This window comes from Lepisma saccharinum, chromosome 18 (assembly GCF_977018435.1).
Source record: "Lepisma saccharinum chromosome 18, izLepSacc3.1, whole genome shotgun sequence".
NCBI classification, from domain to species: domain Eukaryota; kingdom Metazoa; phylum Arthropoda; class Insecta; order Zygentoma; family Lepismatidae; genus Lepisma; species Lepisma saccharinum.
In genome coordinates, this window is record NC_139246.1 from 23,026,446 (window position 1) to 23,042,070 (window position 15,625).

Here is a 15,625-nt window from a genome sequence, read left to right on the forward strand (position 1 = left end):
AACTATTTAGGATTTTAATGTCTTTGTACAGGGTTTTAAAACGAGATGTACGTACATATCTATGTCCTTTCCTATGTGGTTCATGTGCTTAAAACAACTTTTAATCTACTATAGCAGTTGATAGCTGCGTAATTTAAGCATCAAACATGAAAATACAAAATATAGTAAAATTCAAAACAAAATGATAACTATTTTGTATATTTTGGAATTGAACCGGAAGAGGTTTGTTAGATCGGAATTTGAGTAGTTCTTTGGAGATAATGTCGGTTAGTGTGTTGAGGGTTTGGAAATTGTTAGATCTGATGATGATGTTCATTTCAAGGTTAGGCAGTGAATTTCTTAAAGTTTGTATTAGGGGATTTGTGTAGGGACAGTAAAAGATTTTGTGATCTGGGGTGTTAGTGCAGGTTCTGCAAGTGGAATTGGGTCTGGCCCGATTTTTTTACAAGTACTTGCCATACGGACCGTGTCCCGTTAGGTAGCGTATCTATGTTGTGCAAGCACAGCCTCTCGAATGTTGGGGGAAGAATTCATAGAGTCTTCTGCCATCGGCTGAAGTATCTCACTTCTCCTGCCATCTGTCGAGAAGAACGTTAGTTATATCTTACACCGTTGGTGCAAACGTTACCTCCGTCAACGAAATTGATGAAGGGACAATCACCTAAAACACCAATGCTCGGGTCGGGAATCGAACCTGGAATGTTGGTTGAAGAGATCGTCGGTCGCCCACTCAGCCATCAAAGTAGCCGTTGAAATATTGTCATACTAGCTGATTGAGCAGCGTTGCCCAGGAATTTATTTATCCCAATCTTCTATTAGACAGGAATATAGTGAATTCTAACTATAGTGTAAAATGAACTTGGAGTTGAACGGCATTGGGAGTGTCACTATTCATCTCAGCGACCCCGAAAACTATGGATTCCACACTAATATCGGTTGTTTTACATGTCACCCCCTTCCCACTCCCACCCCTAGGGGTGTCAGGGGTGTCTTACTCCCACATTATTCCTTTCGAGATTGCAAGTAATACGTGTACAAAGTTTGGTTGAAATCGCTCCAGGCGTTCGAGAGTTATGCCGGAACACACACACATACACACACACACATCCATTTTTATATACGAGTAGTATTAGAAGAAGAATATTGACTATGTGTAGGGACGTAAAGCTTTCGTTTTTACGATAACACCGAAAGTTGAGGAAGGAAAATAAAGTGTTTCAAATGTATTTAGGTAGGTTAAGAAGGCAATTTTTTGGTGTTTTGGAATTGCGAAATGACGCGAATTATACCACTTTTCAGAATAACACCGAATTTTGCACTTTAACGCGAAAAACGCCGCGAAATATTCACTATATAAACTGGACATAACACTTCTTCCGTTCAAAGCGAACTACCAGAAGCGCTATGAGATTTGTCCATTTGTTGTCTAGCTAGTGAATGTTCGATTCAAAAGAGTTTGTCATGCTTCATGTATGGGGAGGGGAATAAGGGTGTGGGTGCATGTTTGTACACGAAACGATATCTTGAGGTCTGAGAGGGATTTTTTGGCATTGTTAGGGATATTTCAGTCAGTCAGAATCACTGAAGCTGCAAGATTTGTGCACTGTCTTTAATTTCCTTTTCCTTCTGTAGTGTACTCCGCAGCATCCCAAAGCCAGCAGTGAATGCATTAGTTTGCTACTGAAAGACTTTATGCTTCAGATAGAACTACATTATTTTGTAATCACTGAATTGCAAAATAACATGGGAGCAGAAGGATTCCTTGATTGAGCGCAATGGAAGTGAGAGGCTGTTTCACGACCACCTTATGCACATAAAGGCTAATCGGGACTGGACCTACAGTTTGTTGAATCCGAGCCACTGTGGTGCCTCAACTGGGTATCGATCCTGGGACCGCTTGATTACAAGGCGGCGACACTACCACTGCGCCGTCGGGTAGGCCCGAGAAGAAAAATAAAGCGAGCGAAACAAACAGGCAACTTTCTGTCGTCAAAAGCTTCAACAAGCTTAAAAGAAGGAAAGAAAACAAGGTGTACATCACACTTCGAACTGTGGAAGCCTTTGTTAAACAATGATGCCATTGGAGTGAATAGGAAAAAAATATGCTATCTTTCTATTTAGAAGTGCTTTTTATAGGAAGTGTGGTGAGTGAATACTGTGAACATTTACTACGCACAATCTGTGCGTGCGTGGAAAATCATCAATGTTAATATAAACTGAAAAGTGAATTTAAGAAAACAATTTTTGAAAATTTTATTTTGCGAGAGTGAAACGTTTGAAATATGATTGTGTTCAAAGATTTTGGTGATATCCTTCAATAAACATTTCATATTTAGTGACCGATGAGATGAAATAGTTTTCCAAATGCAAGAAATTTAGTAATTTCTCACAAAGTTAAGCCTTCGATTTATTTATTTTTGTCACTAAAACTAAAATTTGCCTTAATTTATGTAACTAAAGCAATGTGAAAATCTTATGCATAGAAGAAACCGTAAAAACGCATGAAAGAATAACTCCGATATTCAATAAGTTGTTGGTTTTTTCCTGGGAGAGAGTTGAATCATACTTGCTTACACTTTTCTATATCTGGATTCGTCTGTCTCCTGACCTAATTTGAAACTTAAAAAAGTATATTTTATGGAAAAATAGGTCATTCGAGACTGGACCTACAATTTAAAATGCGATCTCAGCCACTATTTGCATCCTTCCAGTATCAAACCCTGACCATTTGGTTACAACACCGGGACGTTACCATTACGCCATCTTGGAGCCTATTGTGTCGTTTTCTTCGAATCAACGTTTGGTATGAGTACATTCACGGAGATTATCTACCAAACGAATAGACATTTTTTGGAAGAAAAGCTTATTAACATTTTCGATGTATTTCTCTCCATACATTAAAAAAAACGCAAGAATCTGTCGCATCCGCTCCCTGGAGTCGTTCTGATGATATCACAGGCAGCAAAGTATTCTTGCCAGGAGAGGATACAAGGGGTGTTTCTTGCGTACCTGCATCGACGCTGGGAGCCACCATTTTGAATAACTACTGTAACATTTTCGTCCTAGCTAGAGTGCTATCACATACACAATAGTAATGCCCGTGTTAAATCTAGAAGCCACATCTTTCAGTTGTCGTATTTTACTATCATAGGAAGCCCCAAATAGTTTTGGCCTATAACTTTTCAATGGTGCGTTTTGAAACCGGGGCTCCTTATCTCATATTGATACTTGGGTTAGTCTCAATTCAACCTGCAAGTTTGAATCAAAGCCATGGAAAGACCCTGTATTTTACAGAACTATCGGGTGATCCGTTTCAGATGTCAGAAAAGTAAACCATTGTGTACAATAGGTAAATATCCGTATCTCTGAGCAGTTTGTTTGATGTAACTTTCTAGTGAGTGGAGGTTCACAGAATTCAGCCGCGTGGCGCTAGTGTTCATGGTAGATAAAGTTAGTGGTCACGCCACAACTGCGCACAATGTAGCGTATGGGATGTGAAATTTACGAGTGTTATACGCACACTAGTACCGCCATATGGCTGCACTCACTCAAAACTTACATCCTTTCTGCATATATTACAACAAACTGCTCAGCGATTTGTACATTAACCTATTGTACACAACGGTTTACTTTTCTGGCATCTCAAACGGATCACCCTGTATATGCTGCTCGCACGCACTTATCTTGACGTTTTGGAGTAGCTAAAAGATTGATCTACGTATTATGGAGAATAACTATAAATTATTAAATTACCAATAGATAAAACGACGATAACCACGTCGACGAATGTGTACGATAAGTATGAAAAGTTATTTTTGCAGATGAAATAATAAAGGACGCACTGAGCTTAAAAAGCTTAAATTATAATGCTATCGATTCCGTGTTGATTCGCTAACGTAGGGTAATCCTTAAATAAATAATGTTCGTAATACAATTAGACACAGTGCCCAAATATCTTGAACATAAAATATCCATGATGTTGTCACGTAACATTGTAGCATGAAATAGAGAAAAGTGTATGAGAAAGGTATTTGGGAACACTTTTCTTGACGCTTGTAGATCGACACAAGATCAACTTTATGGTGTTAGTTGCAATGCAGTACAGGGTGGCCCCAAAAAAGTTAACCGAAACATAAGGTAACGAAAATTATTCGGTTACCTTATTTGGGCCACCCTGTACATTCCGTTACATTGCTGTTTCTCATTGTCACCTCGTCGATAAAACTTTTACAGATACTTGAAACATGCACCCTCCGCAATGGCAGTAAGGCATCGTTTCTCAACCTATGGGGCGCGAACCACTGGTGGGTTCCGTGCTGTACGTAGTCTAAACTCAGCATTTCTGTAATTCGCGCTCTACCATTGCACATTAGTTCGGCGAGTAAAACAATGTATCCAATTTCAGCATGTGTGTTTAGTATATGTTAGGCTAGAGTAAATTAGTCTTTTAAATTACATATTTATTTTTCCAGAATGAATTATGTGTAATTTGTTTAAGCAAGCGTAAAATAGGGCTTCTTAAAGTACTCGATGTTAGCAAAAAATATGATTACCTTTAGGTATAAAAATGGGTGCACACCCGTACAAGTAATTCTGCCTGCACCCATATGCCTATGGGTTCCATGAAGTGTAATATCCTTCAAGGTGGGTCCCGGACTGGAAAAGGTTGAGAACGAACCTCTGCCGTAAGGGGAATGAGAAAAATGTTAGAAAACCCCAGTGAAAGACATCCGCCGCTTCAAATTACAAAAGAAATTATATTATACTCTTTGAATACAACTTTCATGTTTTGTATACTTGTGAATGCAGAATACATTTTTTTTAATGGAACGTACGATACATGAAACACCAACTATTACACATTCTTCGTTGTATATAACTCCATGGCAGTGTCGTATAGGTAGGCCTGAAAATTTGCGCACTTACTTATGGAATATTCTAACCAATCCACATTCTTAAATCTTCCCCAAGAGTTTTGTTTTGCGCCAGAGAAAGTGTTATACTATTAGAATAATTAAATCAAGAAGACTTAGGTGGGCAGGCCATGTGGTACGAATGGGAGAGGAAAGAGGAGTTTACAGGATTCTTGTTGGGAAACCTGATGGTAAGAGACCTGTAGGAGGGACAACGTTCAGATAGACCTAAAGGAAATCGGTAGGTATGGAAAAGAGTATATAGATCTTGCTCAAGATAGGGACAGATGGAAGGCCTGTGTTGCTGCAGCCATGAACCTTCGGGTTTAAGAAGACTAGAGAGTTAGTTAGTTAGTTAGTTAGCCAGAGGAAGTGTTTGAATGAAGATGTAGTATTTTAATTCAACTTCAGTGGACTAACTGCAGAACTAACCAGCTGTTTAACAATGTGATAAGAGGTGCTGTTTGATTTTTAAGTTTTTCAATATACGCCTGAAAATTTTGCAGCAACTGCATCATGACGAACATAGTTTTGGTTATCAAGTTTTACTTCCAATCTGCTCAATTAGAAACAGTAAATATCGAGGGCCTCTCCCATGGCGTAGTGCTAACGTCATTGCCTTGTAATCAAGGGGTCTGATACCTGGTTGAAGCACTTAGTGGTTCGGATCCCACTTTAAACTGTAGGTCTAGCTATTCCTGATTAGCCTTTCTGTGCAAGAAATGAACTTAAAAACAAAATAAATTAAGTAAATATAGAAATTCTTCATGCATTTTTAAAGCATGACTAGTTTTACAAATTGATAGAAAGCTCTAAATATCAGTTTTTCACTGGACGCAGCTGGTTAGTTCTGCAGTTAGTCCACTCAAGTTGAATTAAAATACTACATGTTCATTTAAACACTTCCTAGGAGCAAGAAAAAAAAACTTGAGGGAGATTTAAGTATGTAAGTTAGTTGGCATATTCCATAAGTAAGTGTGCAAATTTTCAGGCGTATATTGAAAAACCTAAAAATCGAAAAGCACCTATCACATTGTTGAACAGCTGAAATCTCGTAGTACGCATTCCTCGGTCGAAGTTGCCTCAAGTTAAAAAGTATTCATATATTTCAAATTCAGAAATATTTATGTGTAAAAAGTACTGAAACCATCTGAGATTAACAAGTAAGGGTAATTTCAGTGAAAGTATTGGAACAATTCGCTGCGCCTCTGTAAGCCAACTACGGCGTCCACTGGAGTAGCAACAGAAATTACACAATTTACGAAATTAGGTGATAATATCGTCTTCGTGAGAAGATAACCGTTATCCCCCACCACACTTTCCAATTCTTACTATGATTGTACCTTATTTAAAATTCACAGGAGATCTGGCGGAAAACATTTAATAATAATAAGAAACGAGTTTTGCTTATGAAAATTATAATTTATTGTGAGTACTGTGTGCTAATGTGCCATACATTGTGTGCATATAGTTGACAAATGCATCAGGGAACTCCACCGATGAAAATATCCTTAGAGTGCAAGCCACCGCTTCTTGTCTTCTTCTGCAACAATGGAAAACAATCAGATAAATAACAATGCATAACAATAGTAAGGTTATCTAGACAATGGGCAATACATAAACATATCTGTATTAAAAAAATTAAAATTGATTATAATAAAAATAGTAACAGAATATTACAAAACAGTTTGAGCGTGCATACGACATTGACCACCAGCTCAATGCACGTGTCCCTCACAAAATACCTTTAGTATACTACTAGTAAAAACATATAATGTCAAAAGTAGAATATCTTTAGTATATCCAAGGTATCTTACACATTCATGTTAGAAGTACATGTCAAATTAAACATAATTTTAAAAAAAAGCTTAACATTCGCAGAGTCCTTTGGAACGAAGGGGAAATAATATAATTAGGTGAAAAATAAACATTTTTTTTAGGTGCTGCACTTTCCATACCTCCTTGTCTTCCTCCTTTAGAACAGAGACTTCATCCGGTGAGTGTCTGCAACAGGTTCTGCTTCTCGCTGAACAATGATTAAAAAAAAAGCATTAGAATAGTTGTTTCCAGGGGCAAGACATGACCATAAACATAAATTATACATAAAATACTTGCAAAACAAATATTTTTATGTGAAACATACACAGTTAATAAGCAGTCCAAACACATACTTTAAAAATGTTTTAGGAACAAAAAGTAGTGATTTTATACCATTTTACATTTTAATGGAGGAAAAAATTATGGAACCCTTCTGATAATATGGAATCCCTCAAAATTTGAAGAACATGCTGCTACACTACCGTGATGACACTTGTCATTTGTTTATTAGTTTGCCCAGCAGATCATAGAAACGCTACAGTTGTCGCTTGTGTAGTAGCGAGCGTTCAAGAAGCACATTTGTATATTTGCTATTTTCAAACCTTAGGAACTGTACATAAAACCTAATTTGTCTGCAGGTTTTGATTATTTCCAAGCACGTTTGAGACCAAACGCTTTATCGTGTAACATTTTCACGTGTTTACATATTTATTCTTGTTCATTTTATTGATAAGTTACAATGCATTTCAAGGTGACAATGTTTGCATTATGGACCCCAACGGTAATGGTAATATGGGACAGGGCTCAAAATGACATACGTAATTCAGAAAGTTTTGTTTAATATTTTATATTCTACGGTGCATATTGTGTGTGACTTTTTAGATAGATAAAAAATCAAGATCGATTTCATTATTTTCCGTTCAACATTTGTAATACTTAACTTTGTTACTCTTCTAAAATTATCATTAGTTTGTAATTTTTAATAACTTTCTGTCATGAAATGGAAGGGTTCATATTACCAGCACTTGTATTTTTCTAGATAATTTTACACAGAGTAAATAGCTTTATGTATAATATTATATATTCAAAATTAGAAATAGGTAGCCAATAGAGTAAGTAAGCCAAACATACCAGAAGAAATTGATCTTGTAGTTCAGACAAAATAGCTCAAAAACAAAGTTGACTTACATGTTACCATCTTTCCTTTAATTAATCTAAATCGAATAGAGTTTAGAGGAATTGCAAAGAATATTAAGATGGACAATCTTTCACATAACTTTCTGCATTGGTGTGTATTTTCCTAACACCCTTTCTCTTTCTCTTTCGTTCCATTTTCTCTTTGTATTCCGTCTATCTCTCTCTACCTCGCCTTCTGTATTCCTTGTTTGTCTATGTTTCCCTCATTCATTTCTTGGTTTTCCTGTGAATCTCTCTCTCTCTCTCTCTCTCTCTTTCTCTCCCTCGATCTACCCTTTTTCTATTATTTCTCCGTCCTCTGAGTCTTTTCCCATCTCTCTCTCTGTCTCTCTCTTTCATCATTTTCTACAATGCTAGTCTTAAAACTTACCTTGATATTCCTAATAGGCGGGAACAACGTTTTCCCTCCAACAAGCACTGCATCTGAAAAGGAATCCATTACACTCAATTTCAATCTTTGGTTAAGTCTAAAATTATTTCTGGTCTTCAAGTACAGCATGCAAAAAATGTATGAAAACAAATTCCACCTAAAGTTTATATATATTTGCCTTTTGAAATAACATAAGTATGTGAATTGATTGATTGATTGAATTGGTGTTTTAAGTCCACTTTATGCCCAGTAAGGCTAATCGGGACTGGACCTATAGTTTAAAGTGGGAACCAAACCACTATGTACCTCCACCGGGAATCGAACCCTAAGTATATGAAGATCTATAAACTGTACCAGAGACATAAATAAAACACATCAAAGTCTTCACATTTCTATATTATTACTATTAATTACATTGTATTATTAATCGTGAGAAATTTGTGCACGAGGAAAGTCTCAGCAGAAAATAACTGTGAAAGTAAGTTCCAGTTACTTATGAGTTACAAGTAACTACAAGTAAGTTACTCTCTCGGTAAAATAAACAAGTGGACCAGGAAACTACTCCTGGGTGGACCCCCTCAAAATTAGGTCCAGTTTGATTCTCCCCCCTCAAAATTAGGTCCCAAGTTACGGACATGGGTAGACCTTTTCGTGTTCAACTTCGCTTTTCTTTTTCAGAATGTAAATTAACTGTTTCTACATTAGGTGTAAATTTTATCATAAAATTTAATGACCTAGGTAAAAGCCGATGTTCTAATGTATGTACCAGGCTGTCCCAGAAGTCGTGCACCAACAGCACACACAGCTCCACGAGGTGAAGTTTGAGGGGGTAGGTGGCGCCACCGATAAAAGGCTGTTGGCAGGCATAGAGGACAGGCTCGTGGGATCAAGTGAAGGCACGCACTGCATGTGTAGCGAGTGTTCCCGTGAAGTTAAAGTGGGCACGATGAGTGAGGACCAAATAGCATTTCGTGCAGTGCTACGTTTTTTATGGAAAAAAACGACTAACAGCAAAAGCGGCAGCGGAGGATATTTGTCGTGTGGATAACGAAGAAGTGGTGAATCGATCGACAGCTTCCCGTTGGTTTAAAAAATTCGCTTCAGGTGATCTACGCCTCACAGACAAGTCCCGCACGGGGTGACCTCTGATGTACATTAACGAGCCTCTGCAGGATGCTGTGAATGCTACACCACAATCCAGCACACGTGTGTTAGCAAGAGTTGTTTGGGCATCCAAATTGACTGTGAACCGTCGCTGGCATGACATGGATTACACCAATAAACAGCCCGACAAAGTTCGCACGAGCTGACAGAGGTGCAGGTCCAGCGCAGAGTTGCAATTTGCCAGACATTGCTACAAAACACATGTGATCTTCTTTTTTGGAGGAGAATTGTGACAGGAGACGAGAAGTGGGTGTTCTGAAAATCCCTGATACATGTAAACAGTGGGTGAAAAGAGGACAGGAAGCCATCGCCCATGTGAAACAGGACAGATTTGGTAAAAAGCTCATGCTGAGTGTGTGGTGGAATATTGGCGGGATTGTCCATTATGAGTTCCAGAAGGTCGTGCTGTAACAAGTGAACTGTATTCTGAACAATTACGCCGAGTGTATGCCATTCTGAACGAGAAATACCCGGCATTAATGAGGAGGAAGAGGTTACTGCTTCAAATTGACAATGCTCCGAGTCACCGGTCTCGAAGAGTGACCAACACCATGGCTTAGCTTGACGGGTGTGAGTTCTTACCTCATCCCACCTATAGTCCGGGATGTGGCACCATCGGATTACGGTTTGTTTCGCTCTCTCACACATTTCCTGTGTGGTCGGCAGTTCAATTCATATGATGAGGTAAATTCTGCCTGTCGTGAGTTTTTCAATTCTAAACCTGCCACCTGGTATCGCCATCAGATTGAACTGTTGTCGCAGAGATGGGTGAAGGTAATTGAACATGGAGGCCTGTACTTTGCTGAATAAAGTCTGTCTTTGTTTCTGATATTCTGTGTTTCATTTTCTCTCTTGTATGGTGCAGGACTTCTGGGACAACCTGGTACTTATAACCTTAAGTAAATAGTTTATTTTACTGACTGATAATACAGTATATAACCAAAAGTCACCGGACACCCAGTGCTGTTCATTTCAAAGACACCAGGCAGGTAACTAATAAGATGTCGGACCTCCTTTCGCTATTATTACAGCATTTACTCTTCGGGACAGGCTATCCACTAAGTTCTGGTACATTGATGGTGGATTTTTTCCATTCGTCCTGAAGCCTCGTGAATAGTTCATGGGTGACTTTAGGTCGAGTGGGTCTGGCACGCAACCGACGCTCCAGTTCATCTCAAAGATGTTCTCTGGGGTTCCAGTCGGGACTTTGAGCGGGCCAGCTAAGCACACCCCACCCAATTGTCCTCAAAGCACGATGCAATGGACCCTGCTTTATGGACAGGGGCATTATCGTGGTGACAGAGAAAAGGGCCTAGTGTGAGCAGCGTGCTATTGTCTAAATTGTCCTCATAAACACCACTGTTCATGTTGCCAATCACCAAAACTAATGGCTCTGAGCCCAAACCAGGAAAAACATGACCAGACCATGACACTATAGAGCGACCACAAGGAAAAAAGCTTGGACGAAAAGTCCCCGCGCAGCTTTTCCTTGTTCCGTTCAGCACGAGCCATAAGGAAGCATGGTTCACTCTCACCCTCCCCTCCTCGCGGAAGTGCGGTGCACAGGAGTCGCAGGTCTGCGCAGGTTTCTTTGCTTGTGGTTCCACTATACCGTCACATTTACTTGGGTGTTCGATGACTTTTGGCTATATAGGTATACTATACATACAGTTTCATACCCCCACAAAAATATCTCCCAAAATAAATCACAAATACGCCTGCCACTCAAAAATCTTAATTCGCAAAGTGATGCATACTGTTCCTACAATAAATTGTTTGAAATCATGAACCACTGTTTTCATATGATGACTTCAGTGAGAGCAACGGTTCAACGAACTGCACAAGGAATGTAGCAACTGTCCTGCGGACCTGTAGTCAGATTGTGACGTACCATCCGTGAATTTGATGGAACAATGCTTCTGATACGGACGATCATGTAATCGGACACTTGAATTTCATAAACACAATTTTCATCACCATAGTCGTGATTCACCTATAGCGGTAGAAAAGCAATGCAATGCAATCTACACTATTATCAAACGACAAATATTAGCAGAGACGGACAGAGGCATAGATAGCATTTTAGGGTGGCTTATGATTGATATTTCAAGGTGTGTGACGATAAATACATAATTTACACGTTCCTCATACACATGCACTTACACAGTCACTATCTCTTTCTAAAATATTTTTCACACTGACTCCCACTATCCCTCTGTTTGTCTCTTCTTCTTCATTACATTCTCCTCTCTTTCTCTTAGGTCTATATTTCCGTTCTCTTTTCCTTTGTTCTGTTATTTATCCCTCGTATTCTTCTGAGCGCTCTTGCTCTCTCTCCCTCTCGCTTATCTATCTCTCTCTCTCTCTGCGTTTCAGTCCTTGCCATTTCGTGCTTATTTACTAAATGACGTGTTTCTGCATGAGGGAACATTGTAAAGCAGACATGGGCATGAACGCTGATGCACAAAGTGCTCCAAAGCCTTCCTTTCCAGTGTCTAGGCATGACTGGCGCCACATGCCGTCAGCCCTGTCATTCTTTCATTGGAGTTTCTGCTGTCATGCGAGGAAGGCACCTTTCTGACGTCCTCCTTGTTTACATAGAAGACGAGAACTTCCATTTATTTACACTCTTGTAGCACTGAGTGACCCGAGCGCTTGGTCATGTTAGCAAAAAATTCAACTTTTTTCCTTTGTGTTTATTATTAGTTTTATCTCGGAAGAACTTTCATAACCATCACGTTTGATTTATATTTTTTTATTTTTATCTTTGCATCACTACCTGCTCCGTGGTCGTGCGGTAAGGCGATGTGTTTTGGGCTCCGACGGCATGGGTTCGAGTCCGCCTGGGTTCAGCCTCTGGGTTCTCAGCCTGTGTATAGAACCGGTTTCATCGTGAGGAAATTGGGGAGCTGCGAGTGAGTAGCGTAACCCGATCTGGAAATCTCCTATAACGGCTGAGGTTTCGACGTCACCCCATTACTGGTTGAAGATCCCCACACCTCTAGGTAGGATTGAGGAAGGGAGACTGGCAGTCGGGAGCCCTTATGAACTGTAGAGCAACGGGTTATGCTATGTTATGTTTACCTATGCATCACGCCATATTTGCCATGATGAGGCTTGTTAATATGATAAACCGATGAACAGTAAATGAATTAAAAAAAAAAAAAACATCTGTAAACCCAAAGCTTAAAATAAAGTATGTTAGAGACTTAAGCAAAACTAAATAAATATAATAATGATGCTTAAACTCATACATGGAAATATATTATGAAAGACAAACAACTTATTATTGCATGAGTGAAAGCAAAAAATAAAAAAAATATCAATTGTAAATTGAAAGAGACAAATAAAGAACATAAGATCATCTCTAGATAAAGGTATTCATTTAGAAATTTAAAACAGAGCGGGGCTGGTGTTAACAACCAATCTATTAATGATTAATTTATCCCCATCGCTTCTACACCAATCAGCTATCACATTATGTCTGCAGTCCCATGCACCGCAGCGTTCGATGAACGGTGTGCCATGAAACATTGTCCTGGTCACCACTCTTGTACATGTGGGCGATTCGTTGTTCTGCGGCCCTGCAGTCGCTCCAAAAAATGCGCGACATCCTGCGCTGCCCTCTGGCATCAATAATCGCTGTCGACATAAGGCTGGACGACGTGTCGTTATTTGACCATCATTGTACCACTGCTCATAACAGCGGCATGAGAGCAGCCAACAAGCCAAGCCGTTTCAGAGATGCTGGTACCAAGTTGTCGTGTCGTTTCAGAGATGCTGGTACCAAGGTGCCGTGCCATCACAATTTGATCTCTATCAAACTGGGAGAGATCGACCGCTTTTCCCATTCTGACGCCGGAGACACTACTAACAGCGAGTCTATAGACCTGCTCAATGTATAGCATGCTGCCAGCTTGTCACGTGTTACTCTTCGCGCTCCAGGGGCGCTAAATGTTCCCCGTTCGGGGTGGTCATAATGTAATGGCTTATTGGTATATTAGGTGACAGCATAGAGCTATAAAGTAAGAAAAACCAATACGAACGAAGACATTACTCACCGTACAAAACACACAAGAGTAGAACCAGAAGCATCGACTTCATCTTGGAGTGTAACTCTTCTAGCAGTCTCTCCTGAACACTGTTGGGCTCCTGGGATTACATCTGCCTTTTAAACGCTCCGCCAGCCCGGAAAGTGTCATTTAGTAAATGACAGGATGTTATAAAAGCATGTTCTAATGACCACGTTGCTCATCTGCACTTCCACAAACAATGGATGTTCTTTTTGTTCCAAACAAAACGTAATAGGCTCTCTCTAGATGATCCTATTGTTTATGTTCAAGAACAGTGAAGCATGGAGGGTGATACAATGAACACTGGATGCACAGCGTATTCGTTGTTGCCATGGAGGTATTGATAATAGAGGCGAAGTAGCTTTTAAGGCCCTGAGAAAAGCTTGAAATTAAAAAGCATAGGAAATTCAGATTCGATCAATGTATTCTTGATCTACCTTTGCGTTTGCCAGTTGTAGTAAAATATCAAGCCAACGGATCAATTAGTCAGAGACCATAATGGTTGTGAAGATATAATTTGGCTGACTGAACGATCTTCCTTACTTCTCTCTGTGTGTGAACCACATCAAGGTTCGAAATGAAAATTTTCATGAAAAGGAACGTTTTCTCTTTGTTAATGTGGCGCTATATTTTCCTTCACTCATTACTACACCAACAAGATTAACGTCCAGGGAAATGACTCGCTGTATTAAAATTAATAATGGTTAAAATTGGAAAGTATACATAAACTTCAAATACAGTAAAACTTCTCAATAACGGACAGGCCTGGAGGGAAATATAAATGTCAGTTATTAAGAAGTGTCTGCTATTCAGAAAAAATGTACGAAGTTACACAATAGGATACGCATATTACAGTGCGTACTTTACAAACATAATGTTTTATTTTCCTACATTCAAGGAACAAAATACTGTACTACATACGGTGAATTTAAATTTACTAAAGTATCCCTACATACTAACTAACTAACTCTCTAGCCTTCTTAAACCCGAAGGTTCATGGCTGCAGCAACACAGGCTTTCCCTATCTTGAGCAAGATCTATATTCTCTATTCCATCCCTACCGATTTCCCTTAGGTCCATCCCAACGTTGTCCCTCCATCTTCGTCTTGGCCTTCCTACAGGTCTCTTACCATCAGGTTTCCCAACAAGAATCCTGTAAACTCCTCTTTCCTCTCCCATTCGTGCCACATGGCCTGCCCAAATAAGTCTTCTTGATTTAATTATTCTAATAATATCTGGACATGAATACAAATTATGTAGTTCTAAATTATGTAACCTTCTCCACTCGCCTGTTTCCTTATCCCTTTTAGGTTCAAATATTTTCCTAAGGATCTTATTTTCAAATAGGAAAGTATCCCTACATACATTTCAAATTTTAAAAAAGAAAATACAGTACACGTAGTGTAATCCACTTCTCAAGATAACCACAAAGAATACTGTGTACTCTCTGAACTTTTTAAAAGAAATACGTTCGGTGTAACATGAAACAATCTGCGCTAGTTCGAAATACTGACCATTGTTGCGTCGAATTCCAGGAATTGCGACCATTTTCTTTCAGGCTGTCCGTTATTAAGAAGTTTTATTTGCGTTGGGGAGGTAGCTTTCAGTGTCCGCATCCGTTATTAAGAATGTCCGTTGTTGAGAAGTAATATTGCCATTAAACCCCATGCATTTCTGCCGGGGAATTTAAAAATGTCAGTAATTTAGAGGTGTCCGCTATTCAGAGGTGTCCTTCAGTAGAAGTTTTACTGTAATATGAAATACATGATAATGGACAAAAGCATTTCCTTTTAAAATGTAGACAGACGGAAATTATGAATGAGTTGTCCCCTCACCCAACTTTGGATGCCTCTGTCAGAACATTCGATTCCACAAGCCACGACAAAATATATTAATTAACAAATAAAAACGTAAAAAGGAGAACCACAAGGCACAAAGCGATGAATGCAACATAGACGCCGTTGTACTCTACTGAGATCCCTGGCGGCAACTGTACTTTGCAGAAAAGCTTACGTTAGAGACCCAGTGTTATAATAGAATGGGTCTCTAACATGCTATAACATGTGCTATCAAAGAATCTTAACAATTTA

At 39.2% G+C, this 15,625-nt stretch overlaps 1 long non-coding RNA gene across 1 annotated transcript; it reads right to left on the minus strand.

The window, feature by feature from the left end:
• Positions 1-6,871: 6,871 nt before the first annotated feature.
• On the minus strand, positions 6,872-13,609 carry LOC146001905 (uncharacterized). The gene is made up of 3 exons (XR_014443624.1): positions 13,524-13,609; positions 8,299-8,351; positions 6,872-6,939 (listed from the first exon to the last, which is right to left on the minus strand). It is a non-coding gene; the product is annotated as an uncharacterized LOC146001905 (long non-coding RNA).
• Between the last annotated feature and the right edge of the window lie 2,016 nt (positions 13,610-15,625).